Below are 4853 nucleotides of genomic sequence, written 5' to 3'. Positions count from 1 at the left end.
GGGGCTCTATGTATGATGAATAGAATGCAGTAGCAAGTAATTGCATTTGTCTGTAATTAGTAATGGTCTTTGTCCGTTAAATCTCCATGTGCATGTCAAATTCCTGAACATAGAGCCTGTCCACGTGCCACACCCATCATTGAAAATTAGAACTTTAGCATTTTAATTAAAATTTTACCTGCCATATCAACAATTGCTTTGAAACTTTGGACAAAAATTAGTCAAGGAGTTACTACTTAGTCAAACTCGTACTTGGTGCTTGCAAGCGCGCGTATCTACGCCGCTCAGGACCTTATGTGGCCACGAGAGCTAGCGTATGCCTGGAGGGAGGCCATGCAAACACAATTACGAATTTACGATGGCATCTTCTGCTTCCTTCCTGGCAGATTGTGCCACATCAGTAGTAGTGTAGACTGTAGTGAAGTAAAACGCACCAAAATCATTCACCCACATGACGCTGCTCTCTAAAATAAAGACAATCGAAACCAATGATTTGTTAGGCTCTGAACGAATTTTAATATTAAAAAATAATGGCTGGAAACAAGGGAACCATGATGGAGATACTCGGAGGAAAGCATCAGCAACGCGGCGGTGGATGGGGATGGGGAACGATCTTGTGGGAGAAACTCACGGACACGCCCGCATCCCCCTACTCTCCTCGCCACCTCCGCCAGTGCTAACATAGAATCCCTGTCCATCCTGGCTCCCGCTAGCATGCTTGCCACCACCAGTACCACCATGATGCACGCTTCTAGAATTGCCTCGCACATGCAGAACCTCGCACCAGGGTGGCCGGGAGTGGCGTCACGCGCAGGTGGGCAGCGAAGTCTGGCGCTGGAGGATCCTGGCCACACGTCCAGAGGGTAGTAGCAGCAGAAGCGGGACACACAACGACAACACGAGCAATGAGGGGGAGCCGGCAGTGGGGGTACCATGGTGCCGCATCAGCAGCGGGGCGTTGCCGAGATTGGTTTGGGCGGCGATTGGGTTGGCGATCGCTCCGTAGTGTGGCGGACTGCTGTATCATCGCGAGACAGGAGAGGAGATGGCATGCCGCCTTAACGGCCTCGACGGTAACCTAGCCATGCCGCTGGTGCTCGGTCTCAAGCTCGCATGTCACCAACCACAATGATCAGCTTGGTAAGACCGTCGCCGGGATGAGACGCCTCAAGTTTGGCCCTCTTCGGCCTCCTTCTCCATCAGTGCCGCCTATACAGGGACACGTCCTCATGCGGCATGGTCCTCCTTCGTGGCAGATTGATTCCCGCGTCCATCCCTATGGTGATCTCCTCACTTTTGTTGACATCTTTCCGGGTCACAGCCTCCAGCCACCGCGTCTTAGATACATGGACACGGATACAACCAAGCTTTCCTTGTTGTATACGGCCTGGACACACCCCCAAGCTTACGGATGAACTAACGTGATGACGAAATTTGTGAACTCTGATCAATGATCCTTCTTTTAAATCTCAGCCGTCAATATTTATGAATAACATAAAATCAACGGACGTAGAGGGGTGACGTATAGAGAACTATGAAAGTCTCCGTCCTTTATTATTAGGTAAAGAAAACCATATGAGGAAATATGGCTTTCTCCTTAGTTAGCTTCACTTGGAGTTGATCATGAGACTCTTTGAGGGTAGCATGAGCACTCTTCAAGGCCTTGTGAGCCTTGTCAAGTATATCAAACTCCTCCTTGAGTCTAGCATGCCCAACCCCAAGTTTGCCCTTCTCGGAGTTGAGCACACGAGATACAACAAGAGCATGATCAAGATCTTTTTTTAATTTAGCATGATCATCGTTGTGTGACTCCTCAAAAGCCGAATGATGACCACGCTCTTCCTCAAGTGCATTAGAGAGATCCGATATCTCATCGGCATAGTCACCACTATGCCCTTCCATCTTAGAGATGGTTTCTTTGTGAGCCTCGATCATGTCACTGGCTTCACCAAGTTGTTCCAAGAGAGCAACAAAGTGCTTCTTGGATTTACCCTTGAGCTTACTCATAAAAGATTCAAATTCATTTTCCTCCTCCTTCGTCCCCTCACTTTCATCAATGCAATCTGTCAAGGAAGGAGTAGTGATGGTAGTTTTGATGTTGGGGGTTACCTTGTTGGTGGCTTTAGCCATGAGGCACTTGGCGGTGATGTTCTCGTTGGGTGAATCGAAGAGGGACACCCGTGGAGTTGTTGCAATGGCAACGGAGGCCATGGCAACCGTCTCACCGTCTTCATCATCATCATCATCATTGTACTCTTCTTGTGCCACCAACCCCTTGGGAGGAGTCTTCTTGGTGAAGTTGTTCTTGTTGGGGAAGGACTTGGCCTTGTCTTTTTGGATAAGCTTGCCACCATTGTCTTCCCTCTTCTCGTACGAGCAATCCACAACAAAGTGACTCACATTGCCACAATTATAGCATGTCCTCACACGTTTCTTGCCCTTGGCGCCACTTGAGTTGTTCTTGTTGAAATTGGGCCTTGATTTATTCTTACTCCAAAATTGCCGTGAAGCGAGAGCCATGTGCTCATGATAGGCATATTTGGTATGTTCGGGGAAACACTCCTATCCTCTTCACCTTCTTCTTCCACACTAGCCTTGGCCTTCAAAGCAAGGTTGGGCTTCTTTGATTGTTGAGACCGCAACACCGCATTGTCGGCGGTCTTGTCCAAGATCCTCATTGCAACAAACTCATCCAACACTTCACTTGAGGACAAGGCGCAAAAGTACGGCCTTTGACGGATGACGGAGGACATGGCCTTATGGTAAGGCATCATGGTGCGCTTGATCCAATTGTCATCCGTATCCTTGCTCCCATGATCTCGGAGTGAGACCGCGAGAGTGGTTAATCTTAGATAAAGCTCTCGAGGTTCCTCATCTTCAATCATTGCAAACTCATCGGCTTCATCTTGCACCACTTCAAAGTTTCAGCGTTGAATTCTTGCACTTCCCTTGTAACACTAGTAGAAAACTGGGCTTTGGTCACAGGGCAATATTCACATTAGTCCCGGTTCAGTCATGAACCGGGACTAATGTGAGCATTGGTCCCGGTTCGTGCGGCCAGGGGCCTACCGGGCCTCGTGGGGGCATTGGTCCCGGTTCGTCCGACCCCTTTGGTCCCGGTTTGTGGGACAAACCGGGACCAATGGGCCTCGCTCCTGGCCCACCACCATTGGTCCCGGTTGGTGGCTTGAACTGGGACCACAGGCCTACCCTTTAGTCCCGGTTCATACCACAAACCGGGACTAAAGGGTTGGTCCTAGTTGCGGTCAGAGTTTAGTCCCACCTCGCCAACCGAAGGGCGCTCACACCAGTTTATAAGCCCGTCCCTCTCTGCCTTGTTGCGCTCCTCTCAAAGTGAAAATAGATGCCCTTATACAGGGAATTTGACCTAAATTCAGAGTAAATTTCTTTGAATTTCATAGAAATTTATTATGAATTTAGGTTGAATTTTCTCTATAGGCGCATCTATGTTCATTTTTATAGTAAATAAAATAAATAAACCTTAATAAACTAATTAAAAATAAATAAACCTTAGTAAAATTAAATAAAAATAAACTATAGTAAATAAAATAAATAAACCTTAATAAAATAAATAAAGCAAAAGAAATAAAGTAAAATACATAAGTAATTAGAAACAAAATGGAATAGAATAAATAAGTTTTTTGTTGTAAGTAGAAACAAAACAAAATAAATAAAGCGAAAGAGAAAACAAAAAACAGGGGAAAAAATTATGCCACCTACTGGGCCACAACGGCCTGAATACGACTTGAAACCCATCCATGGGCCAGGATTCAGGCCCGCAGAAGGCCCAGTAGGCCCCACAGGCAAAGAGAACGGTTAGGCCCGAAAGCCTGCAGTTGAGAGGAGCTCGAGAGGGTGGGCGCAGCAGCGCTTATAAACCACTCTCGAGCACTCTCAACTAGCGAGGTGGGACTAAAATTTTGACGCGGGGCAGCACAAGGCCTTTGGTCCCGGTTGGTGCCACCAACCGGGACTAAAGGGGGGCATGCGTACCGGTTCGTGGCACCAACCGGGACCAATGCCCCCCCTTTAGTCCCAGTTGGTGCCATGAACCGGGACCAATGTGTTTCCTATATATACCCCATCGCCACAGTAGAGCACTCCATAGTGCTCTGTCTTTTCTGGCCGGCGAGGGGAGGGCATTTGGGTGCTCTAGCTCACCTCCTATGCACATGAGGCGGGGTACAGGTAGACCCACAGTACGGAATGACAACAGTTGATCTGAACAATCTTGGGTACACTGACGAACCGTTCGTCCTAGCCAATGATGTGGCACAGGTTATCTATGTGAAGGACATGTCTACCAGACCAAGAAAAAGAAAAGATAAGGAAGCGAATACATCATACGATGAGCCAAAGCGCCACATAGTTTTTTCAGGAAAAAGGGACATTGTGGGAGTGGAGGGCAAGACAGACATGTCTGAAGATTATGAAAAGTTTCATGAAATTCCTCCCTTCAAAGTCAAGGCTGACCCAAGCATCCTGATAAACGATGAAGATTATCCATGGTTACGGCGCAATAAGCAAATGACACAAGCGAAGAAAAAATGAAGACTTTCTCCCGCAAATATTATGATGATACCATGCCAACTTTGTAACAGACGAGTATGATACCATTGTTCGTTTTGTACACGAAGTGCATCTAGTTTTTGCCGTAACCCTCTTAACTTTCTTGCACATGCTATGTGGATGAAATGATGATACCATGCCAACTTTCAACCTTTTCAGAGTTCATTTGAAATGCTTTTCAATTTTAGGGTCTTATAGCTCAAAATAATTAGTAAATGCATGAAAAATAACAAATGAAGTCAGAAAGGGTTGAAAATTGATGA

The sequence above is a fragment of the Triticum aestivum genome, chromosome 1D (assembly GCF_018294505.1).
Source record: "Triticum aestivum cultivar Chinese Spring chromosome 1D, IWGSC CS RefSeq v2.1, whole genome shotgun sequence".
NCBI classification, from domain to species: Eukaryota; Viridiplantae; Streptophyta; class Magnoliopsida; order Poales; family Poaceae; genus Triticum; species Triticum aestivum.
Note: the sequence above shows the minus strand (reverse complement) of the source record.